Genomic DNA, 27,809 nt, shown 5'->3' on the forward strand with positions numbered 1-27,809 from the left:
ATTGTTGTCTTAATTATTTTAAGGTCGTGATGTAAAATACATTGAATAAATGAGATTTCATCTGGTTTTTGCTTTTAAAAGAAATAGCATCTTAATTATGCAATGGATATGCTTGATGATATACAAACAGCATGATGAGAAATCTTTCTCCCAAAAAGATAGGCATCTTAATGCAGATTTTTCCAAACATAGAATGTACTTGAAGGCAATTTAAAAAACACTAGAGTAATCCAAGATGTGAGAAGAAATATGAGCTATTCATCAAAATATTAAACAAGGGTTAATTTTAGAGTTGAGGAAAAGGGTGGGGGCTAAAATTTGTATAAAGTAGAATTGGGAGTTCCATCTTTAGTTTAATTACTGGCAGTACTGTTATTTGAAGCAACTCCAGCTGTGTGAGCTTGGTAAAGGCCTCAGCAAACAAGTTCATTTCTCTTGTTTTTCTTTTTGAAAGAAGTAATACATTTATAGGCCAGAGAGAAGGTGATTAATGTCAATGAAGAAACCAAAAGTGGAAAAAAAAAAAAATTAGGGTAGTAAGAGTCCTTTCCCCTAGAAGCTAGAAGCCTGGAAACAAACAGCAAGAAAACTTGTTAGTTTTAATTACACAGTGGACTTGTCCCTAATGAATTTCCTTCCCAATCTGCATTTCACAAATAACTATTTCATTCTCCACTTTCTTTTTCTAATTAGTCAAAATTCTGAAGAACCATCTCATTTATGTAGAAAGGGTTTTAAATAAGAATGTTCTACTTTAGGGTAAAAAATGCTTATCACTTTATACTCCTCAACAAATTTAACATGAACACACAGTGACCACTGGTGCTTTTTTATCTATTATTAATTAAGAGTCCTTCCTCCACTAAAATGGAAGAATCTTTGCCAAATCTAACATTTACCCCTTCCATCCAACTGTGAGTAGATTTAGGCTTGATTCATTATAGATGAAGATTATTTGACCTTATGTGAACCCATTTGTTATCAGAATTGTTCCAGTTACCTCCTCAACATGCTTCTATATTTCAGTCTGGTCCATTCAAAACACTCACCCAAAGTTTGCTATGTGCCCACAAAGTCTTTACAGGAATTCACTGTTTCTTTTTTTCTGATTTAATTATCAAATTTATTAGTACAAGAGTACCTCATCACTTTCAGTATTATAAAGAATGGTACAGGAAACTAAATTCTCTACACTTTCAAAATTTTCTGTGATTTATATTTTCATTTTATAGCTGATCCTTATACAAACTTTCGGATTTTCACAGAACAGATATGATGATTATTGACTTTTCAAATGAGAAAGTGGTGATTCAGACATGTTTTCACCTACTTTATCTAAATAAAAACTTGAATATTTGAGATTCAGAGCCTAATGTGAGTGAAATGTATTGCTTCAAATTTTCCCTGCTTCTGAAAACAATTTAATAAAATTCTCTTAAAGTTTCTAAACTTCGATGTGTTGCTTCAGTCATGTCTAACTCTTTGCGACCCTGTGACTATACAGCCCACCAGGCTCCTCTGTCCATGGGATTTCCCAGGCAAGAATACTGGAGTGGGTTGCCATGCCCTCCTCCAGGGGATCCTCCCGACCCAGGGATGAAACCTGTGTCTCTTATATCTCCTGCATTGGCACCTGGGTTCTTTACCACCAGCACCACCTGGGAAACCCTTCTATTCCTTCTAACCTTTTTTTCTTACTTTATAGTCAATCCAAATTGACCTGTGCATATTCAGTAATGTTAACCTGTCCTTCCTTCACCTCTTTCTTTCCCTTTTATTTCCGTTCCTTACATTTAGTGCCTCCTTTTTACTATTGTCTGAGTAAAGTCATATTTATCATGAAAGTGTGGATAAAAAAGAACACTTCTTTTAAAGTTATAAAACAGGGGGATACACTGTTTTCAGAAATCAAAAATCGAATGGAACAGCAGCAGCAACAGAACTAAAGAGCATATTGTTTGTCTAAGAACTTAATTTTAGAGTGTATTCCACTATTTAATCAGACAGCAAGGAAACTGATCTCAAGAAATGTTGGAGAGACAGTTTCGGCTGAAGTGATGGATCATTCAGTTCAAGAAAGGAAGTCTGGCAGAATGCTTGCAGGAAGATATTGTTAACCCAGACAAGGAAGTAAAATCAAGTTTTAAGAAATAACATCACTGGTATAGCACTTACATGGTGTTACTATTGAGAAATCATATTCTGAAGGACTTCATTTTTTTTTTTTTGGGGTCAGGAATAAGTTCATAAATAGTCCAGTTAGGGACTCAGATTTAACTCACGGACATGGGGTTTTTGATTTGAGTTATGGTGTAAATTTATAACACAAAAATGTGTATTTTGGATGAATTCTGTGCATTTCAAGTTTATTACCAACTTTAGATACTGGCCTTCCATTTCTACTGCTTACTCATGGCATAAACCATGACTTAGTAATCTGCCATATATTATAATTGAAGGCAGTATTTCAAATATTTTTTCTGGCAATATTGAGACAACTGATATATAACATTGTATAAGCTTAAACTGTATAATGTGATGACTTAATACACATATATATTGTGAAATGATTACCACAGTAGGGTTAGCTAACGACTCCATCACCTCATATACTTGTTTTTCTGAAGTAAGAATTTGTAAGAGCCACTCCCTTTCAAGTATATAACACAGTGATGTCAACTATAGTCATGATGCTCTACATTAGATCCTCAGATCTTTTAAGTAGGAATTTATACTGTTTCACAAATATCTCCCCATTTTCCAAATCTCTCTGCCCTGGGTAGATACAATTCTATTCTCTATTTCTGTGACTTTGGCTACTACAGATTCTACATATAAGTGAGACTATACAGTATTGGTCTTTCTCTGTCTGACTTATTTCACTTAGCATCGTACCCTAAAGGTCCATCTATGCTGTCATAAATGGCAAGATATCTTTCTTTCTCATGCGTGAATTTCATTTATATATGTATTACATTTTTCTCTATATACGTATGTATTCTCACATCATTATTCATTAATCCAATGAATATGGGAGTACAGAAACGTCTTTGAGATACTATTTTCAACTCCTATAAGTTATACCCAGAATTAAGATTGTTGGATCATATGGTAGTTCTATGTTCACATTTTTTGAGAAATCTCCAAACTGTTTTTCCAAGTGGCTCTATCAGTTTACATTCCTACTATGCGTGCACAGGAGTTCATTTGATTCAACATTCTTGCCAGCACTTTTTATAGCTTGTCTTTTTGATGATGGCCATTCTAAAAGGTATGAGGTAATATCTCATTATGGTTTTCATGTGCATTTCCCTGATGATTAGTGATGTTTAGCACCTTTTTATACACCTGTTGATCTTATGCATGTCTTCTTTGGAAAAAAAAAAGTTGTCTATTTCAGTTTTCTCACATTTTAAGTATAAATTTTCTTTTCTTTTCTTTTTTTTTGGTACTGAGTTGTATGAGTTCCTTCCATATTTAGATCATTAACCCCTTATATGTTATACAGTTTGCAAATGCTGTCTCAACTCAAAAATAAGTTCCCTATATACAGATAATTGGAATGTTAGGCCCATGAATCAAGGCAAATTAGAAGTGGTCAAACAGGAGACAGCAAGAACGAACATCGACATTTTAGGAATCAGTGAACTCAAATGGACTGGAATGGGTGAATTTAACTTAGATGACCATTATATCTACGATTGTGGTCAAGAATCATGTAGAAGAAATGGAGTAGCCCTCACAGTCAAGAAGAGTCTGAAATGCAGTACTTGGGTACAATCTCAAAGACAACAGAATTATCTCTGTTCATTTCCAAGGCAAATCATTCAGTATCACAGTAATCCAACTCTATGCCCCAACCAGTAATGTTGAAGAAGCTGAACTTGAATGGATTTATGAAGACCTACAAGACTTTCTAGAACTAACACTCAAAAAAGATTCCCTTTTCATTATAGGGGACTGGAATGCAAAAGGAGGGAGTCAAGAGATATCTGGAGTAACAGAAAAAGTTTGCCTTGGAGTACAAAACAAAGCATGTCAAAGGCTAACAGAGTTTTGCCAAGAAAATGTACTGGTCACAGCAAACACCCTCTTCCAACAACACAAGAGAAGACTTTACACATGGGCATCACCAGATGTCAATACCAAAATCAGATTGATTATATTCTTGGCAGCCAAAGACGGAGAAGCACAATAAAGGACAGAAACGGTATGGACCTAACAGAAACAGAAGATATTAAAAACAGGCTGCAAGAATACACAGAAGAACTGTACAAAAAAAACCTTAATGACCCAGAAAACCATGATGGTGCAATCACTCACCTAAAGCCAGATATCCTGGGATGTGAAGTCTTGTGGGACTTGACAAGCATTACTGCGAACAACACTAGTGGAGGTGATGGAATTCCAGTTGAGCTATTTCAAATCCTAAAAGATGACACTGTGAAAGTGCTGCACTCAATATACTAGGAAATTTGGAAAATTCAGCAGTGGCCAGGGAACTGGAAAAGATCAGTTTTCATTCCAATCCCAAAGAAAGGCAATTCCAAAGAATGTTTAAACCACTGCATAATTGTACTCATCTCCCACGCTAGCAAAGTAATGCTCAAAATTCTCCAAACCAGGCTTCAACAGTATGTGAACTGAGAACTTCCAGATGTTCACGGTCAACCTGCTGTTAGAAAAGGCAGAGGAACTAGAGATCAAATTGCCAACATCTGTTGGATCATTGAAAAAGCAAGAGAGTTCCAGAAAAACATTTACTTCTGCTGTATTGACTATACCAAAGCCTTTAACTGTGTGGACCACAACAAAATGTGAAAAATTCTTCAAGAGATGCAAATACCAGGGCACCTTACCTGCCTCCTGAGAAATCTGTATTTAGGCCAAGAAGCAACAGTTAGAACAGAACATGGAACAACAGACTTGTTCCAAATTGGGGACGGAGTATGTCAAGGCAGTATATTGCCATCCTGATTATTTAATTTATATGCAGAGTGCATCATGCCAAATGCCAGGCTGGATGAAGCCCAAGCTGGAATCAAGATTTCTGGGAGAAATATCAATAACCATAGATATGCAGAGACACCACCCTTATGGCAGAAATCTAAGAAGAAATAAAGAGCCTCTTACTGAAAGTGAAAGAGGAGAGTGAAAAATTTTGCATAAAAGCAAACATACAGAGTACTAAGGTCATGGCATTCAGTCCCATCACTTCATGGCAAATAGATGGGAGGCAATGGAAACAGTGACAGACTTTATTTTCTTGGGCTCCAAAATCACAGCAGACGGTGACTACAGCCATGAAATTCAAAGATGCTTGCTCCTTAGAATAAAAGCTAAGACCAACCTAGACAGCATGTTAAAAAGCAGACATTACTTTGCCAACCAAGGTACATCTAGTCACAGCTATGGTTTTTCCAATAGCTGTGTATGGATGTGAAAGTTGGACTATAAAGAAAGCTGAGCACCGAACGAATGGATGCTTTTGAACTGTGGTGTTGGAGAAGACTCTCGAGAGTCCCTTGGACTGCAAGGAGATCAAACTAGTCAATCCTAAAGGAAATCAGTACTGAATATTCATTGGAAGGACTGATGCTGAACCTGAAACTCCAATACTTTGGCCATCTGATGTGAAGAAATGACTCTTTGGAAAAGACTCTGATGCTGGGAAAGATTGAAATGGGGAGGAGAAAGGGATGACAGAGGATGAGATGGTTGGATGAACATGAGTTTGAGTAAGCTCCGTGAGTTGATGACGGACTGGGAAGCCTGGCGTGCTGCAGTCTATGGGGTCACAAAGAGTCGGACATGACTGAAATCTGAACTGACTGATATTTGCCAAGGGAGATAAGAATACTCAATGAATGAAGGATAGACCCTTTGTAAATGGTGCTGGAAATATCTAGATTATCACAAGCAAAAAAATTAAATTGGTCTCCAATTTTTTACCCCTTCACAAAATTATCTTGAATTAAAGACTTGAATTTTGAAACTCTAAGACTCTTAAACAAACTATAAAAAAAAGAAGAAAACTTCTTGCCATTGGTCTTCACAATGATCCTATTTTTTGATATGACACCAAAATCACAAGCAACAAAAGCAGAAATGAGTAAGTGGGGCTACATCAGACTGAAAAGCTTTTGCAAAGCAAAAGAAACAATGCACAAAATGAAAATTTTGAATGAAAGAAATAATTTCAAAGATTCTTAATTTAGGAATTCAAAATCAAATGTCTACAAATATGGTGAATTCTTTCTGAAATGTCTTTTTTCTAATGACAGATCATTAACAAATGTCAACATAAAATTATTATATTATTCTCTATTTAACTTGCTATTCTAAACTCTAACTTATTTACTGGTAGTTTGGTTGAATAGAAGATGCAGAAATACATGATTGCATTTAGATTAGACTGCTTCAGTTGAAATCTTAGCATCTGTCCTTCACTAGCTGTGTGACCTTGGATATCTATTCAAATTCTCTAAGACTAGTTTTTTTTTTTCTTTAATCTTTTGTAAAATAGAGATACTAATAGGGTCTACCTCATAAGATGAGGATTAAATAAGGTTAATTGATGTAAATTGTTCAAAACCACCTGGTATAACATGCAAATAACAGATGTTAAAGATTAATTTTTATTATTAACGATTTTTAGAGTTAAAAACAGACCTATATTTATCTTGTTGTTGGCAGATATTTTTAAAAAGCCAGAGTATATATTTTAGACTTTGGGGACCATATGATCTCTCTTTGAAACAACTTAACCCTGCCTTTGGAGCAGGAAAGCATCCACACACAAAACATAAATGAATGTGCATGGTTATTTTTCAATAAAACTTATCTGCAAAAACAGTCAGTGGATTAGATTTGGACTGTAGGCTGTAGTTTGACAACCATAGTTTCTGCTTAAAGATCAAATGTAATGAGTCATGATTTAACAGGACTTATTTAATACATCCTTAAGACTGTAAATTTGTAACACAGGTTTAAAACTTCCAAGAAGGTATTTCTTTGCTCACAATTCTCCATGTAGTTTATCTTTGTCTAAAATTCCATGTCAAGGTATATAGTTTTCTCAGCAAAGGATAGAGGCCATCACAAGGAGAAATTGAATTTTTGTTAAAAAATTAACAATGTCACACAGCAGTTTGTCTATTGTCTATTCGGTGCATATTAATAGCATTCAAGCCATCTCCTAGGATTACTCAACACAAGAGAAATAGCACAGAACAACAATAAAAATGTAAATCACCCTCTTTTGGCGACTTATCTTTCCCTTTGTGTACAAATGAAACATTTTTTTCCCCCCTTAGGTCAGAGAAAAGTGAAATTATAAAACAAAAAAGAGGTGGAGGGATTTAGGAAATTCATATCCAGTAATGCAGGAAAACATTATGAGATGCTATTGTAAAACTTGTTTTGGTAGAATAACTACATGCCTTTAACCTGGGCCAGCTGCTGCATAACACTGAAATACAAAAGCCATGACAAATACCAAGGGGTATCAACACACTTGAGAATTTGGGATGGACGGTCTGGAGGATCAATTTAACAGAGGATTTTGGTAAGACATGAAAACTGATGATTCTTAATATAAAGATGAATGTTTCAAATAAGAATAGCAAGATTACATCAGCTGCTAGCAAATATGCATACATTTCTTATGAGTTGATTTGAAAAAAAGATTATGTATGTTATGTATTGAACCAGTGGACAAAGAAATTTACTTTCATGTCTACCGCATAATTTTCTACTTACTGTCTCTAATTTACATTATGCAATCCAGTAGTAACACCTCCGTACATACCAAATAAATCTAAACTACCTGATATTTATCCCAATTCCATGTACTCACAATTTCTCTCCATCCTTCCCCTCCTCCCTCCCTCTCTCTGTTCTTACCTTTCTCTCTCTCTCATGGAGATACGGGATAGAGACTTTATATTACCCAGAAATCATATGTCTAGGAATTAAAGCATCGCACAGAATGATCTTCTTGAAATAATTTCAGATGAGGGTCAAGTGCTTCCTTTCCCCAAAAGGTAATATTTATTTTTTCATATTTCACATGTTGTCTTTTTAAACAGGTTGTTTAGCATCAGCATTCACAGCTAACCAGGTGCAGCTGCACAGAGTACAGTACAAGCCCCCAAAGACATATTAGAGTTTCTGAACAAGTCTCTTCCCCAGATTATTTTGAACATTAAACATCTGTGGAAGAGTTGGAGAGGTGCTCAATCTACTTATTAGTCATCCATGATATATGTAATTGATTTTAAGGTGAAACATTCCAGCTCAGATAGCTTCGGGATGCTCACTCTTAGATGGAGAGATATTATGTATGCTGCAATGCCTTGAATATCATCCAGATTATTAACATATGACACATGGCTCATCAGCATGATATGAAATGGAGGCAAAACTTTTGAGTGTACTACCTAATTTAATTGAAATTTAATGACATAACGCATTGGAAGGTAAAGTTCTCATTATCATTATCATGCTTTACTTCTCGAGCATAGTATTACATGTGGTACAGAGAACACATTTCAGAGACTCTTGATTTTTTTTTTTAATGTTGAATAAATCTCATTAAGAGTTGCATGCATTCAGAAACTGCACATCTTCTTACACTAGTGAACTTTCCCTCCTTGTCTATCTATCTATCTATATACAGAGAGAGACAGACAGACAGACAACCTGAGAATGTAGAATCATAGCAGGACATTCAGAGCACAACTTATGGGATATGGTGCAACCAGATTTTAATAGCTACTATGCTCCTTAATAAGCTACTTGTCCTGTGTTCTTGGACAAGTAATGGAACTTTTCTGAATTTGAGTTTCTACATCTGGTATAAAGGGGATAATGATGATCTTCATAAGACTTAAATGAGCTTTGCTGAATGCACTCTCTGTAATAGAAATAAATATTCAAGAAATGTTTGGTACTACTTTTTGCATCATAAATTGGTATCATGACTATTTTTCATAAACTTTGTAGTCAGAGTGTCGGAGGAAATATGGAGAAGGCTATAGGATGGATATTGTTTAGAGGAATTGGACCTGAAAGGATGTACTAGCCACTAGTGTTAGTAGGTTCCTGGAAGTGACTGCCTGCAGATTGGGAGAAAAAACCTAGTGAGGGTGAAAATATATAATATTCCCATACCTAATAATGTCTGTCTTGATGGAATAAAAGTGTCCCCAGAGTATCACCAATGAGTTTAGTATCCCAGCATTTAATTCCTGGAGTACCAATCTAGAATATCTGTCTGCCCAGGTAGGCTATGGCTGTCTTCCTAGTAGTGTTCTGGCTCAAAGTAGGTTACTGCAGTTATGGCGATAGAAATTGTTTAATGATAGGCAGAGACAGAATTTTAAAAAGACAAGTGACGCTGAAGGGTTTGGATCTCAGTTAAGTTAATGGGGATTCACTATACTATTGTAAACTGATAAATGACTAGATGGAATAGAATGATTGATCTGGCAGAAGGGTAGAAGTAGATAGGTGGAAGTAGATAGGAAGTAGATAGTAGATGGAGTGCATCAAGGTATGGAATATATCAGGAATCTGGGTGAAAAATTAAATTGGGAAGGAATTTTAAAAATAGGGTATTTAATAAATAATAAGAAGCTGGATTCATCATGAGACAATTTGTTAAGGACTAGAGCTTCAGGCAGCAGGTTAGGATGCAGTGGGGAAGCAACTTCAGAGGCTAGATAGAGACTTCCCTGGTGGTCCAGTGGTAGAGAATCCACCAGCCACTGTAGGAGACACAGGTATGATCCCTGGTCTGAGAAGATTCCACAGGCTGTGGAACAACTATGCCTATGTGTTACAACTACCGAGCCCTAACTCTAGAGCCCAGGAACCCCAGCTGCTGAAGCCCAAATGGTGCAATTACTGACTAAGGACATATACAAAGATTAGTGGAATCTAATTGAGAATCAGAAGTAAAGCCTCATATTTAAGGTTTAAGTTATTTCCAACAAATCTTCAAAAAATAATTCAGTGGGGAAAATTAGTTTCTTCAAATAATGGCTCTAAGACAACTGGATATCCACATGGAAAAAAAATTATACTATATACAAAAATTAGCTGCAAATGTATTATAAATCTAAGATAAGAGCTAAGACCATAAAACTCTTTAAGAAATATATAGGAATACATCTTCATAATCTATGTTAAACAAATCCTCCTTAAATATTATACCAAAAACAAAAGGAAAAAATTGGCTTCAACCAAATGATGACCATTGTGCCTAAAAAGACACCATCTTGAAGTGAAAGCACAATCCATAAACTTTTAGAAAATATTTATAAATCCTATATCAGAAAATAAGTTGTAACTAGAGTATATAATAACTGCTACAACTCAAAAATAAAAAGGCCAATGAGCAAAGGATCTGAAGGATTTCTTTTTCCAGGAAAGACAAAGAAAAGGACAATAAATACAAGAAAGATGTTCAATTTCATTAGCGATTAGGGAAATACCATTCAACATGACAAATGAGATACTGCTTCATAGCCAGTAAGATGGATATAATCAAAATGGAAGATAAGAACAAATGTTGACAATGGTGCGTACCAACCAAAACTCTGATACATTTCTGGTAAGAATGTACAATGGTGCAGCCACTTGGGAAACCTCTGGTAACTCCTCAAAGGTTAAACATACATGTGCCTTATGACTCAAGGAATACACTCTTTTGCATGTATCTAGGAATAATTAAAATATTTGTCTACACTGTGTCTTGAGCACAAAGGATCATTAGTCTTTGTAACCAAAAGTGGAAAAAGTCTAAATTCCCATCAATTGATGAATGGATGCATAAAACACAGTTTCTCCAGACAATAGGCTATTATTAAGCAATAAAAAGTAATAAAGTATTGGCTACAGTAAGATGAACTTTGAAATAATCATGCAAAGTGGACAAAGCCAGTTGCAAAACAACATATATCTTATAATTCCATTTATAGGGAGTGTCTAGAATAAGCAAATCTACAAAGACAGAAAATCGATTCACAATTTTCTCAGACTGGGTTGGGTGAATTTGGGAGGAAATGGAAAGTGGCTACTAGTGATCAGACGATTTTCTTTTTTCTTTTGGAGTGTTGGAATTGTTCTAAAATTTATTTTAGTGGTGATTGTACAACTCTGTGAATATACTAAAACATCCACTGAATTGTACAGTTTAAATGAGTGAATTGTATAGTATGTGAATTATCTCAAACTGATAAAAATAATCTGTAGTAGCCTATGTACTACTGTATTTCTATCAGCATGAATAATACATTTGAACAAACTTATTATTATGGTGTAGATAATTCTCCATTTTCTTCAGCAAGCATTACTTATTATTGTCCTATTCCAATATAGACATATGAATACGTGTGTCATGCAATGTCAAAGTGCACTCAGTCAGTCTGGCTCTTTGCAACCCCATGGACTATAGCCCTCTATGCTCTTCTGTCCGTGGAATTTTCCAGGTAAGAATATTAGAGTGGGTTGCCATTTCCTCTTTCAGGGGACCTTCCCAACCCAGGGATTGAACCCACATCTCTTGTGTCTTCTGCATTGGCAGGCAGATTCTTTATCACTGGTGCCACATGGGAAAATTAATATAAGTCTGCTTCATTATTTTTTACACTGAAATTACTCTAATAAAATATTATTCCTTGAGACCCATGTATACTGATGAGTTCAAAAAGAAAGAAGATTATGACTGAAGAATCATCTAAAGACCAAAAAAAAAAAAAAAACCCACAGTTTGAATAACCATTCTTCTCCATACATTTCTTTTGTTCAAAGGTACAAAAACAATATTGGCTCTAAGGACAGAATTGACTCTGGGGCCCTAGAAAAGAGAAAGGGAATATATTATGAAACATCCCTGACTAAAATAGAACAACAGAGCCATACGGCATATGCCTCGTTGTATCTCAGTGATAACAACAGCGATAATTAATTACACATGCAGTGTTCAGAGTTTTCTTTCCTGACAAGACAACAGCAACACTACTGTATCTTACCAAGAGAAATTAAGGCCAAGAAAGCTTACCCTTAAACAGGCTCTCTGATGTGTCATATGTAGCCCGTGATCTCTATAATGAGCATGACCAGAACAGAGCAGGCCTTCAGCAAAAACAAACGTATCACACAAACTGAAGAATATATTCAAATACATTTTAAGGAGGGCCACAATCTCGTATTTCTGACAATGATCTCTTTTCTAGTGACGCTGCGCTCACTGTGTTACTTGGATGTGTGTTTTCATCTTGAATTGTGTGAGAGGTTTCTGTAAACCAGAAATGACACTGTTGTGCATTCCTGGGCCACTGAAAGATTAATATGTTTGATAGATGAAGTAAAACTGAAATGATGTTATACCAGATATGCGGAATCGAATTGCTACCATTATCAACAGCAACATTATTATAATATGCTTACTACACAGTAAGAAATGAAATTTGCAAATTTCAGCTTTAAAGTTTCCAATAGTCTAACTGTTATAAAAGGCTTTCTTCTTCCTGGTGCTGACATAATATAGCTCAAAATGTGAGTGCATTAGGTTAAAGGGAATGATTCTGATTTTGTATCCTTGCTTTGTCATTTGTTAACTTTTTAATATAGGATACAGTATTTCTGGGCTTGGCTTATTAATTTGGATATCATGCTGGTAACATCTAATTTATAAGGTTATCCTGAGGATCAAGAAAGATATTGCTAGTTTTAAAGACTGTGGCTTTCCCATAAAATAGGAGGCATTATTTTCAGTTACCTGCAAAAATATATTTTGGAGCCACCAGGCTGGGAAAGTAAGATTTAGTGACAAACTGACTAAATCAAATGTAACTGTTCTTTAAAAGATTATACGGATAAGAACATTCCTGTAGCCCTGTTAGATGTTGATTATGACATTCACTATGGGATTTGGCAAGGGCCGTTATGCTAATAAGTATATATCAAGTTGTTTATTTTTGGCACCGTGTTTCTCTCTTATTACCTTCTATTTCTGAGACTGTGCAAGTGAAGGAAATCATTCAAGGATGGCAGCGGTACTCTTCCTGCTCACCTAAGCCAGATGTTATGCTGCTCCATCTGTTCACACGTTCTCTGCCACAATATGAAAAACAACTGGGGCCTGTGAGGTGACATAGTAATTAACCTTGTAAATGACATTAAGATCACAAATGAAACCAACACTTGGTTTTGTGACTTTAATCAATTAGCAGCAATTAATCTTAGTTGCCTTGCATAATCTCCCTTTAATAATTTGCTTAATGGTGGATGCTATAAAATCGTGGTTCTTTGCCCCACTTTTCTTGACATTTAGACTTCTCTTTGTGTTATAATGAGCTTTGCAAATATCACTTTTTGTTTGGAATTGTTTGGAACAATTCTTTTTATTCCCTTATGAATTATTAATTTGCTTAAAAAGCTACAGTGATTGTGCAGTGTCCATTGAATAATGTTAAAAATAGTTAACTATACACTAGCATTATAATGAGTCCTTTATCAAGCCTAAAAAGTAGATTCTTTAAAAAGATCCTGAAAACAATATTTAAGTTATAGAAGTGAAAATTTATATAACTGAATAAAGAAAAACTGATAAATTTAAGAACAGATTAAACACAGAAGAGAGAATTAGTGAATGAGAATAGTAATTTGAATATGAATCAGTGAAGTTGTGTATGTTTAAAATATACACAATAAAATATTACAATAAAATATAATCATTTCAATAAACCTATAAGAACAAGAGAATAAAGAAAAAAATGACATAAAAATATTGAGAAACTTGTTGACAAGCATATAATAAAAGAAATGTTAAAGGGTGTCCAGACAGAATAAGATATATCTCAGATAAAGAAAGGAAATACATTATAAAATATTTTTGAAGAAATAAATTCTAAATTTGAAAATTAAATATTTACTTACAAATACAAGAATATCAAGTATCTCAAATATAAAGAAAATGACAACTAGCAGCTCAGAGAAAAGCTGTTGAAAATGAAAATACAGAAAAAATTTTGTAAAGAATCAGAAAAAAAAATTACATACATGAAAACAAATTTATGAATGATGGTTCAGTCTTAACTAGAAAAAATAGAGAGAAAAATATAATGGAATTTTAAATTTAAGAGCTTAAAGAAATGAAGCGAAGTGAAGTGAAGTGAAATCGCTCAGTCGTGTCTGACTCTGTGACCCCATGGACAGCAGCCTCCCAAGCTCCTCCGTCCATGGGATTCTCCAGGCAAGAATACTGGAGTGGGGCACCATTGCCTTCTCCAGGGGATCTTCCTGACTCAGGGATTGAACCCAGGTCTCCCGCATTGCAGGCAGATGCTTTACCCTCTAAGCCACCAGGGAAGCTCAAAGAAATGAAAGAAAACTATAAATTTATTATTGGGACTAACAAAGATGAAGAAAAATATCACATTGAAAATATTAAGCGAAAATATTTTTCAAAAATCTAGTCTATAAAGGCATTCTCAGCATAATGTTGACAGATTTCATTTCCAGCAGACCTTCATTTTAAAAATTGCTTAAAAAAATGTTTAAGTTGAAAGAATTTCTTTACAAAAATATTGATGGTTGATAGCAAAAGTTATGGCAGTGTTATAGGTGGTTATAATATACATAAAAACAAATATAAAACAAAATTGATGGCTCTAAGAATAAAAATATTAATTGTTCAAAGTTAAAGACAATTCAGTAAGGAGTTATACAGGACAGTGGGCCTTCCCTCATAGATCAGCTGGTAAAGAATCCGCCTACAACACAGTAGACTCTGGTTCCACTCCTGGGCTGGGAAGATACCCTGGAGAAGGGAACGGCTCCCTACTCCAGTAGAACTGCCTGGAGAACGTCATGGATGGAGGAGCCTGGCCGGCTACAGTACAGGCAGCTGTAAAGCGTGGGACGTGACTGAGAGACTTTCACTTTCACTTTATACTGAACAGTAAAATGCAAAATAAGAAGAGAAGACATGAGAGGAGGAAAAAGTAATGTGCTACTGTGAGATACACTGTTAAGAAAAATATATTCTTTCAAGGTAGATGAGATAACCTAAAGATGAATATTTCAATATTTCAATCCTTAGTGCAACCAATTGCTAAAACTGAAAATAACAGGTATAGCCAATAAATAAGTAAATGATTCAGAGATAAAATGTATTTCTAACACTATACAAATAATAAAAATGAATTAGGAAAAGAAGTATAGGGGGACAAAATAGTACCTTATGGCAACTTTAAACCTAGACATATCAATAAATATAACAAAAATAAATTGCATGAAAATTCCACTTAAAAGCTAGAAAATCCCAGTTATATAGAAAATCAAGAACATATTTCATGCTGTTTATAAGAAACAAATGTTAAATATAAATGAGAATGAAAATAACAATGTAGCAAAGGATCCAACTGAAAATTTCTATACCAAGATTTTTAAAGAAATAAAGGGAAACATTTTATGATTCTTACCATTTAAAAATAATATGATATGTATAAGCATCTAAAAACAGCATTTAAATGCACACAAAATATTGACTGAAACTAAAGGGAAGCATGTGTATGTGTGCTCAGTCGCTCCGCCATGTCTAGTTCTTTTCGGTCCTATAGACTGTAGCCTGAAAGGCTCTTCTGTCCATATCATTCTTGCCATATTCAGACAAGAATACTAGAGTGGGTTGCCATTTCCTCTTCCAGGGGATTTTCCTGATCCAAGGGTCGAACCCATGTCTCTTGAGGCTCCTGCATTGGCAGGAAGATTCTTTACCACTGAGCCACCTGGGAAGCCCAACTGGGAAGAATAAATCTAAATGAAATAATTTAATATTTCTCTTTCAGAAATTGATAAATAAGTGAATAAAAGCATCAGGAAATATGTTAAATATTTGAAAATAACTATAAAATATACTTTTATTGATAATTTTATTTTAGAATATTCTACCTAATAAATATAGAAATCAATTATTTTCAAGTATAAGTGGAACTTTTCCCAAGACAGACAAGATGCTAGACTGTAAAACTAGAAACAGTATACATCAAATAATTGCATCCTTACAAAGCACATCTCCAACCACAATGCATTAAATTGCAACAGTAAAAATCAATAACAGTAAAAATCCAGGAAACTACAAATATTTTGTAATTAATACAAACATAAATAAACAGCTACAAGAATAAATATTATTAGGAATTATAAAATGATTTAAGTTGAATTGTAATTTTTAAAGCTACTTATAATGCTTGATGTGGCAAGTGTTGCTCTGAGATGGAAATTTACAGTTTTATATGTATGTATTGTATGACTTCCCAGGTGGTGCTAGTGGTAAAGAACCTGCCTGCCAATGCAGGAGATGTCAGAGACACAGGTTCATTCCTTGGGTCTGGAAGATCCCCTGGAGAAGGGCATGGAAACCCACTCCAGTATGCTTGCCTGGAGAATCCCATGGACAGAGGAGCCTGGCGAGTTACAGTCCATAGGGTTGCAAAGAGTGGGACACAACTGAAGCGACTTAGTGCATGTATGTATTAGAAGAGAAAAAAAATTTGAAATCAACAACCTAAGCTTTCACCTTAGGAATCTGAAAAATGAAAAGCAAATTAAACCCAAGGCAAGCAGAAGGAAGGGTATAAATGATTAGAACAGAAATCAGTGACATCAAAAATAGAAAATACTAACCAAAATCAATTAAGACAAAACTTGATTCTTTGAAAAGATCAAGCAAAATTTGCAACCCTTTCCCAGGAATAACTAGGAAAAGAAGATAGAAAATACAGATCAACAATTGGACATTGGTATATGCAGATGGTGACTGAGGCCATGAAATTAAAAGACAATTACTCCTTGGAAGGAAAGTTATGACCAAACTAGACAGCATATTAAAAAGCAGAGACATTACTTTGCCAACAAAGGTCTGTCTAGTCAAGGCTATGGTTTTTTCAGTAGTCATGTGTGAATGTGAGATTGGACTGTAAAGAAAGCTGAGCGCTGAAGAATTGATGCTTTTGAACTGTGGTGTTGGAGAAGACTCTTGAGAGTCCCTTGGACTGCAAAGAGATCCAACCAGTCCATCCTAAAGGAGATCAGCCCTGAGTGTTCATTGGAAGAATTAATGTTGAAGCTGAAACTCCAATACTTTGGCCACCTGATTCGAAGAGTTGACTCATTTGAAAAGACCCTGATGCTGGGAAAGATTGAAGACAGGAAGAGAAGGGGAGGACAGAAGATGGGATGGTTGGATGGCATCACCAACTCAATGGACATGAGTTTGGGTAAACTCTGGAAGTTGGTGATGGACAGGGAGGCCAGGCATGCTGCGGTCCATGGCATTGCAAAGAGTCGGACATGACTGAGCAACTGAACTGAACTGATACATAATAACACTGATAAGACACAATGATATACACAATGACATGGGTAAAATTTATAAAAATGTTGATTAAAAGAAGTCAGACACAGAAGAAAATATATTATGATTCCAAGTATAAATTTTAAAAAATATATAACTCTGTTTCAAGGATGCATATTTATAAAGAAAAAATACAAGTGACAATGGTGGTCATCTTTGTGGAGAGGAATGAATGTGACTAGGGGAGAATAAGGATGGTATCTGAGGATTTGATAATGTTCTAATATTGTTTTGGGTTATGGTCCTATGGATATTCACTTTTTGATAAATCACTGAGCTGTACATCTTTATATTTCTTAGCTACATGCATAGCACTTCATAATAATTAAGTGTTTAAAGAAAATTCATAGTTCATATTGAATAAATACAAACTGCCTTTCAAGCTATTTTCTCTAAGTAGACTCTACAGTTGGAAAACCAATAACAGCTGTGTGTACACATTGACTCCAAATCAATGATCTCTTTTATATGGTCTCATTTAAAATAACACCTTCAGTTTTAATGTTACTAAACATAAGGTGTTCAATTGAAGTTAAGACGTGTGTGTGTGTGTGTGTGTGTTTACATGTCTGAGTACACACTCTTGGTTCAATGTTCTTTTCAAAACTAAGGACTGTTACCCATGTGACCATTTAGAGGGCTTTAATGAATGAATTTGAATCTATAAATATAATCATGTACATGTATTAACTGTAGTAAGGCATTTATGTGTGTGTTTGTGTCTGAATAAATTACCTGTCAAGAATCCAACTAAGTCTAAAGAATCAAAGACTGCTTCCTAATGAAGGTTCAGAGTTATGAGGAGAATTTAAAACAAGTGTACCAAAATAGCAACTGTTTACATTAAGGATAAATTATAAATATTCCTGGAAATGCCTGAATAAAAGCTGTATGCATCAATTTCAGATCATTATAGTAAGCAAATCAGATTGAGTGAATAAACCTAATGAATCCTATATGTCCTAATGTCTAACAACTTTCGTATGTGAGAGTCAGACATTATTCTTACTGCTTTATATTCACTAATTCACAAAGTTAAAATTTCCCAAGAGAGAATCTGTAATCTTCTAACAGATCTAAGGCAACAAAGACCCAAAGAGGAAAATGTGCTATTTACACCCCTGAAGAGGCAAGACTGAGGTTTGAATACAAGTCCACTTTCAAAGACTTTTCTTTGTCTTGAAAATGAAAGTCACTCAGTCATGTCAGACTCTTTGCCACCCCTTGGATTATACAGTCCATAGCATTCTCCAAGCCAGAATACTGGAGTGGGTAACCTTTTCCTTCTCCAGGGGATATTCCCAACCCAGGGATTGAAGCCAGGTCTCCCACATTGCAGGTGGATTCTTTACCAGCTGAGCCACAAGGGAAGCCCAAGAATACTGGAGTGGGTAGCCTATCCCTTCTCCAGGGGATCTTCTCAACCCAGGAATTGAACCAGTGTCTCCTGCATTGCAGGTGGATTCTTTACCAACTGAGCTATCAGGGAAACCTTTCATTGTCTCCCTGGAGAAGGAAATGGCAACTCACTCCGGTACTCTTGTCTAGAAAATTCCATGGATGGAGGAGCCTGGTGGGCTAGAGTCCATGGGGTCACAAAGAGTCAAACACAACTGAGCGACTTCACTTTCTTTCTTTCATTGTCGATTCTATCTTTATTATCACTTTCCATAGTAATTCTTTCATATATCTATATCCACTTCATCCTTTTATTGGATGAATATTTTGTAATATAAAATGGAAATTCACAGCAATCTCCAAGGCAAAAGTGTGCTCAAGTTCTTCTTCCACAAGGAGATTCCACTTGAATAACTATTTACATTTCTCTCCCTCCTGAATAGCCAATGGAACAATTTATACTTGTACAGCTACACTAGAGCAGTTTAAGGGTTTTTTTTTTCTTTTTCTCCCCTAGTGGTGACTTGACAATACTTCACTTGTATACTCAAAGCCAACAGAGATTTGTGAGTTTCTATATCTGTTCTAGCATCTTCTATTTTAATGGTTGAATTGCCATTTGGGTAAATCACTCTTAGTCCTCAATAAGACAAAGGAAAAGAGTATTTGCTCAAAAAGCCTCACAATCTCCCTTGTGGTTTATGAAGATGTTGTACAGAATTTAAAACCTTCGTTGGAGAAAAATGTAACTTAATTCACAATGAGCCTCCTCCTTGTGAAAGAACAACCTCAGAAAGAATGATGTTTGTTGTCTTTTTCTTCTTTCTTTAAAATCACTTTTGATTAAATCTAGGAAATAGATATCTAGTTAGATAGGATATCATTGTTGTTGTTGCTCAGTGACTAACTTGTGTCTGATTTCATGCAATCCCATAGACTGGAGCAAGCCAGGCTCCTCTGTCCTCCACTATCTCCTAGAATTCACTCAAATTTATGTCCATATTGCAGATAGCATATATTTTATGATAAATCTTTGGAGAAGGAAATGGCAAGCCACTCTAGTACACTTGCCTGGAAAATTCCATGGACGGAGCCTGGTGGGCTGCAGTCCATGGGATCGCAGAGTCGGACACGACTGAGCGACTTCACTTATGATAAATCTTATGCTTCAGTCATCTGAAAACTCCAGTGACTATGATGATAGAAATTTCTCTAATCACTTATTCCTTAATTTTAGTAAAGAAAGTATTTTTTTATAAGTATTGTAAGCGTAGCTTGTTTAAACTGGATTGGACTTTTACTGGTCATCATTGAGAATGGAATATAATTTAGCTTGTCTACTGCAGTGGGGACTGCAGATGGTGACTGCACCATGAAATTAAAAGATGCTTGCTCCTTGGAAAAAAAGTTATGACCAACCTAGACAGCATATTAAAAAGCAGAGACATTACTTTGCCAAAAATGATCCGTCTAGTCAAAGCTATGGCTTTCATAGTAGTCATGTATGGATGGATGTGAGAGTTGGACTATAAAGAAAGCTGAGTGACAAAGAATTGATGCATTTGAACTGTGGAGAAGACTCTTAAGAGTCCTTTGGACTTCAAGGAGACCCAACCAGTCCATCCTAAAGGAGATCAGTCCTGATTATTCATTGGAAGAACTGATGCTAAAGCTCCAATACTTCGGCCACCTGATGGGAAGAACTGACTCATTTGAAAACACCCTGATGCTGGGAGAGATTGAAGGAGGGAGGAGAAGTAGATGACAGAGGATGAAATGGATGGCATCACTGACTCGATGGACATGAGTTTGAGTTAACTCCAGGAGTTGGTGATGGACAGGGAGGCCTGGCGTGCTGCAGTCCATGCAGTCGCAAAGAGTTGGACACGACTGAGTGACTGAACTGAACTGCAGTGGGGACAGTTTCCTTATGTTCTATTTGGCTACCTATCACCTTTCTATCCTAAAGGTAGCTCTTTGCTATCTTTCATAGCTCTTAGCTGAGAGGCAGCCCTGGGAAGTTTTTATACACTGTTCCCTAACCTGGTCATGGTTGCTTATTTATATCAAAAGAAATGAAATATGTTCCAAAGTCACCCAACCATAGACTTTTCCAAAGGAAATGGTTATATGGGAGCCTTGTACCACAGTTCTGATTCCCTATATTAGTGGGCTTGAACAAGAAAGAAACTACAGGCCTTCAGGAAGATAAACAGAAAGGCACTCAGAAACAAGTAAAGATGGAATTGACAGTTGGGTAAAGTTAATGTATCTCAAATACTGCAGTTGGGAGAAGGAGATAAAAACACTTCTGAAAGTTCTACCACTAGAATTTTGGCAAATCATTAATGAGTGTTAAGCTATTGGACCATTTGATTTGTCCAAAAGATTTACTAGACTTTATGATGTCTCTTATTATAAATAGATATAATAATGCCAGGTTATGTTCAGTGAGATGAAGGAAGTATCAAGGGTAAAATAATGGAGTGTTAATAACCTCCTTCTGATAGGATGTCCAGGAAAGCTTACATAAGGAGCTGATATTTGAGGCTATATTGATGGATAAAAAGCACTGATATGCAGGAGGAGGCAGAAACAAGTCTAAAGGGTCTGGGATTTTAAAAGACTTGCAATACATCAGGAAAAGCAAGAGAGCAATGTGTCTGGAGGGTGATGATCAAGGGGCCCAGAATATCAAAGAAGGTTGAATAGGTAGGCAAAGGCTAGACAATAATGATCCTATTTAGGGTATGCTTAATAGATCTTTGGTCTTCTCAGGTGGCTCAGTGGTAAAAGACTCTACCAATGCAGGAGAGGCAGGAGACCTGGATTTATTCCCTGCGTCAGGAAGATTCCCTGGAGGAGGAAGTGGCAACTCACTCAAGTATTCTTTCCCAGAGAATCTCATGGACAGAGGAGCCTGGTGGGCTACAATCCACAGTGTCACAAAGAGCTGGACATGACTCAGCACACACGCACAATAGATCTTTATTTTACGTAAAGGAAAGGAGAATTCACTGAAAGATTTTAAGAAAAAAATGTCACAATAGCGAGTCTAGCTGCTAATTATTTGCTTAAAGCATTTAAAAAAAAGTATTAGAGTATATTTGCTTTACAATGTTGTGTTAGTTTTTGCTGTATGGAAAAGTGAATCAGTTATACATTTTTCATGTTTACATAACTTCATTTTTATATCTAAATTGACAATATGTATAAATAATACATATGTAAAATAACAGTGTGTTTCTGGCATTATTTTCTAATTTATCTGGGTAATAGTGAAACTCTTAGTTAGAAGAGACTGTGTATATTTCGGTTCTTGGAAGGCTCTCTCCACTGTGGTGAAAACAGTTCTGAACTTCCATTGATTTGTGCCCAATCTAAGTGCCATTGTGGGCCATGGAATTTCACTGGCCATATTTTTTCTAGGATTCTATCTGTGATCATTTCTCAATAGACTGTAGATTTTAAAATTTTATTTTTGAAATTTTAATCATTTTATTTCAAATGCTCTAAGTATTTATAGTTACGTTTACCTTCCTGTGAAATGGTAAACATCTGGATATATGATTATGGTCTAATTCAAATGCCTTGTGTTACTATCCCCTGCATATTCTAATGTAAAAGGCTTTATATGTTCAGAAGTACACAATGAATGCCAATCAAAATCTCAAGGGACTTTTGCAAAGATACAGAGAAACAATGTTTAAAGGTTAACTAGGTGAACAAATAAGAAAAGCTTGTAAAGTTAAGCAAGAAGATTATGCTACCCTAACAGGATTGAAAGACTAATACATGCCGACAGATATTTTATTGATATATCAACAGAAGTCACAAGGCAAAACGGTTGAAACAAAGTTCAGCATTCCTTAAACAAATATTTATTGATTAACAATTATGTATTGTTCTGAATGTTTGGGATTCATCAGTGAATAAACTATACAACCATCTTGCCCTTAAGGAGTCTATGTTTTGGTGCAGATGGAGGGAACAGTTAACAATACAGAGGAATAAAGACAGACTTCATTGATACAATGAGATTTGAGTAAGAACTGACAAAATGTATATGGAAAATAATATGCATAAAGTCAAAAGAGAAATGAGACTCTACAAATAAATTTTGTAGAGACAAATGAGACTCTACAAATAGAGCACAAATGTGACAAATAAATTAGATAATTAGTTAATATCATACAATTATATAATTTAAGTGGGTTTCTCTTGTGGCTCAGCTGGTTAAAGAATCTACCTGCAATGTGGGAGGCCTGGGTTCAATCCCTGGGGTGGGAAGGTCCTCTGGAGAAGAGAAAGGCTGCCCATTCCAGTATTCTGGACTGGAGAATTCCATGGACTGTATAGTCCATGGGGTCACAAAGATTCGGACAGGAATGAGCAACTTTCACTCATATATAATTTAAGTAGACAAAACTTTTCATTAAACTTTAATGCCTGTATATTAAAATAATGATTATTTTAATCTATAATGTCGGTCAAGGTTTAAAGCTTGATAAAGTGTTGTGTTAGTCTCTTCATTGTGTCTGACTCTTTGCGACCCAATAGACTAGCGCCGGCCAGACTCTTCTACCCATGGAATTCTCCAGGCAAGAATGCTGGAGCAGGTAGCTATTCCCTTCTCCAGAGGATTTCCCAACCTAGGGATGGAATCCAGGTCTCCCGCACTGCAGCCAGATCTTAACCATCTGAGACGCCAGGGAAGTTTAACAAAATGGACAGTCAATACTGTGACTTTTTTTCTTATTTAGTTGAAGGCAAGTGCACATCACCACATCTTTTCTGGAAAACAAGTAGTCAGTAGATGCTAGCATATATTTAAAATATCAACACTCTTTTACTAGTAATCTGACTTACAGAAATTTATCCTAGACAGTAATTGGAGAGGCTGTCAAAGATTTATGCACCGAGAAAACTGCAGCAGTAGTTAAGGTAATGATGGAGGAAATCTGAAAAAATTCAGAATACCTAAGAACAAAGAAATGAAAAATAATTTTGGGTTCATCCTTTTATTCTAATTCATTATGTAATTAATCATTACTATAGAGATTTACTACCACCATCAGTCTATTACATTGCCATCATTTAATTATAAGTGATAATCTCCTCGATGTTCTCTTTGTATGTACTGTGCAATGAACTCCTTGACCAATGCACTCTCAACAGGGAAAACAGAGATCTTTACAAAATTAAATCCAACATACTCACGACCTTGTCCAAAATACTCTAAGTCCTCTGGTTTGCTTTTAGAACAAGAATCAAATCATAGATACACCCTACTTTATCTTCAATATATCCTGTAATTCCCTACAGGCCCACCCTGACCTGCTACTCAACCTACATTCACACCATGTTTCCTTCTTCTATTTGGAGTTCTGGTAATTCTTGCAGTATTTTAGCTTATTATTCAGCTATAAAAAGAATGAAATAATGCCATTTGCAACAATGTGGATGGATCTAGAGATTGTAATCCTGAGTGAAATAAGTCAGGCAGAGAAAAACAAATGTCATATGATATTGCTTATATGTGGAATCTAAAAATGGGTATAAATGAACTTATCTACAAAACTAAAATAGAGTTAGAAATATAGAAAATAAATTTATGGTTACTAGGGGTTAAGGGGTGGGTGAGGATGAACTGGAAGACTGGGATTGACGCACACACTATATAAAATAGATAACTAATAAGGACCTACTATGTAGCACAGGGAACTCTGCTCTATACCACATATGTGTAACAGATTGACTTTGCTTCATCTGAAACTAACACAACATTATAAATTAACTACATCTTTATAAAATTTTTTAAAGTACCATGTATACCTATGGACATAGCCTTTGCATACACTGGTCACTCTGGCATACAGCAGGTACTCAAACACTTGTATGAAAAAAAATAAACTAATGAATGAGTGCACAGTCCATGAAGTTGCAAGAGTCGGACATGACTTAGCGACTAAACCACTACAATGAATGAGTGAAAAAATTAGTGTAGTTCATAATGCAATAAAGTACAGAGAATATGATCCCATATTTTAAGTCATAGTGTCTGAGATAATATAACTGATTACTTGAAGGAGTGTTTTTGGAATAAGAACTAAATCTTGTGGAAAGTCATAGACATGTTGATATTGGTGATACAACACAATATGCAATATTAGACACCAAGGATCAGGTTAAAGGAATCAGAGTTCAGGTATTGAAAGTGAGATTGGATATGTAAATGTTGGATTCCTCTTCTTGGATGAGATTATTTTAGCTGTCAGCAGTTTAACTCAAGATGTCTTTTTAATGTTCTGATTGTGTTGCAGGCATTCTGTTTGGTCATGGAAAAATAAAGCTGAAGAAGGCACATTCCCTAATATATTTTAGTCTAATAAGAAGGCTATGTTATAATAAAATAAAGAATAGTAGGATACAGAAAATGAATGCACTACATGAATATCATAAGGTTTCTTATGATGTTATAAAACTGTTATAGAAACTGTTATAAATATAGGAGCAGGAATATGTATCTATTTTCCTAATTTAAGTACACTCAATTTATCAAAAATCTAGAAATCCTGCTGAATATAAATAATTTCTGGATTATAAGAGTTATGAATATATAACTATGTCTTAACTTATTTTGAAAAGTCAAAATGAAGTGCTGTGATTTGATCACAGAATTTTTTTTTTTCCTTCAAATGTCTAGTCTTTGGGGGGATTTTATTAAGTGCAAAAGACAAGGTCAAAATAAAAGCTAAGAAGTGCCAAAGAAATTCTTTGTGCTTGATGTCAGAAAACTTACTGAGCCTTCTCCCCCAAAAGAATATGCTGACACATTTGAGCTGAGGAGCTGGAAACTGGGGACTGCAAATAAGGAAGAATGTGAAAGTTCTTTTCTTTAAGATTGATCTTTCCTTTAAGGCATGATTAATCCATCACATATTTGACACGCTTTTGTGTCTATGTGTCATTATCTAAGGCAATGGTCTTATGAAAAACACATGGATCACTAACCTAATCAGTGAGTGTGGACAGATTCTGCTAAACTAGCTGAGTGACCTTGCACAAACCACTTAGCTTCTCTGTGCCTCAGTTAGCCAGGTGTGAAAGGACATTTCTATAAATAACTCTGCAGTTCATTCCTGCTCCACAAACCAATCTGTAATAGTACATTAAGGAAAAAATGTAAATAATAAAATATACAACCTGAGTTAGTTAAAATATTTACCTAACAATTGAGAAAACAAAGAGATACAGTGCACAACAGAATAGTTCCTCAAAAAGCTGAGAGTAAGAACTCTCATGTTAAAATAACAAAGAAACTTAAGAAATACAAATTAACTTATAAAACAACCCCTATCATTGTTCCTATTTAACACTAAAAAGCACAATGATTCTGGGCAAATTAAACGTCCCTTCAATACATTAACATTGTAGAAGAGAAATAAAAGCCCTGGGAAAAAATGAGGACTTAAATAATGTTCCTATAGGTTAAATCATTTCAATTATTCTTTATTAATGTTTAAATTTAAACAGATATTTCTTTAGTTTCTAAATTATGTTCACATATATTGGTATTCCTCCAATTTTACAGAAGAAACTGAGGTTCAAAGAAGGAAAATGATTTGTCTATTGTCAATAGTAAATGGAAAAAACAAAATTAGGTTCACATTTTAAAATTAAAAATTTAAGTTTTCTCTCAATTTTCAGGGTTAATACTTCTATTTCATAAAGGAAGGACAAATTTTATGTCACTAATATAGTCAAGGATGTTTCTTTCAAAACAAATACATACAGTTGACCCTTGAACAAAGCAGCAAATAATGGAAAATCCTTGTATAAATTATAGTCAACCCTCTGTATCCACAATTCCTGCATCTGAGGATCCTACTAACTGTGGATCTGGTAGTACTGCAGTATTTACTATTGAAAAAAAATGCATATGAGCGGACCCACACAGTTCAAATTTGCGTTGAGGGTTACTTGTATATTTCAACTGATCTGGACTACAGTATACACACTATATCCATTGATGTGGCTAAGTCAAACAAATGACAGTAACAGGAGAGGGCTTCGCTGATGGCTCAGATGGGAAAGAATCCACCTGCAATGCAGAAGACCTGGATTCGATCCCTGGGTTGGGAAGATCCCCTGGAGAAGGGCATGGCAGCCCACTGCAGTATTCTTGCCTGGAGAATCCCCATGGACAGAGGAGCCTCGTGGGCTACAGTCCATGGGGTCACAAAGAGTTAGACACCAGCGGACGACGAAGCACAGCACACAGCACAGCAACAGCAGAAAGCTATCATAAATTAACTCCAGGGCCCATTGAGAGAGGCAGAACATTCAATTATAAGCAGTGACCTCAGCATTTGCTTCACCACACAGCACAGACTGGCATCCTGTGCACGTGTGCCCTCTATCCCGCCAAACAGAGCCAGAACTACTCCTCATGTATGATCAGATTATAATATAATGTAATATGCAGCACTATATAATTTTATCAGCTTCGTCTGGAAATAAGAGTCAATGGGCCTGGCTGGTACAGCTTACTTTATCAGTGAAGGAAGAATGACCAGTCATAAGCAGTGCTGTGTGGCCTTCAAAAATGTACACAGCCCATGCCACACAGTCCAGCCTCCATCCTGAAGAAGTCACAGAAGATGACTGTTTACATGTTAAACACTGCAAAAATAGCTATCTCTGTATTTCATAAGGAAAGATAAATTTTCTCTGAGAAGGATTCTAATATTAGTATTTGTCACTGGTCTCCGAATGGGTTATACACTTTTGAAAACAGTAACAGTGAATCAACCTGGCTTTTAGTTGAGATTATTCAGGGATACTGTGCCAATAATTTGCTGAATAATCACAGGCAATCATTGTTCTTTGCTACATGAGCAAATGGGAATATGGTAACTATCAGATATACCAAGTTATCATGAGGAAACTGCAGTGTACTAAAAAGAAGATTGCCTTGAAA

At 35.5% G+C, this 27,809-nt stretch overlaps 1 long non-coding RNA gene across 2 annotated transcripts in view; it reads left to right on the top strand.

Moving 5' to 3' along the window:
* The window catches only part of LOC139030439 (uncharacterized), a 55,273-nt gene that overhangs the window by 23,952 nt on the left and 3,512 nt on the right, over positions 1–27,809 (top strand). Inside the window, exon 2 of one of the 2 annotated variants that reach the window (XR_011482808.1) lies at positions 11,386–11,495. The exons of the other annotated variant lie outside the window; for it this stretch is intronic. This is a non-coding gene — a long non-coding RNA (uncharacterized lncRNA). The remainder of the gene's footprint in view (positions 1–11,385; positions 11,496–27,809) is intronic. 2 annotated transcript variants of the gene reach the window in all.

The sequence above is a fragment of the Odocoileus virginianus genome, chromosome 22, assembly GCF_023699985.2.
Source record: "Odocoileus virginianus isolate 20LAN1187 ecotype Illinois chromosome 22, Ovbor_1.2, whole genome shotgun sequence".
Classification (NCBI taxonomy): domain Eukaryota; kingdom Metazoa; phylum Chordata; class Mammalia; order Artiodactyla; family Cervidae; genus Odocoileus; species Odocoileus virginianus.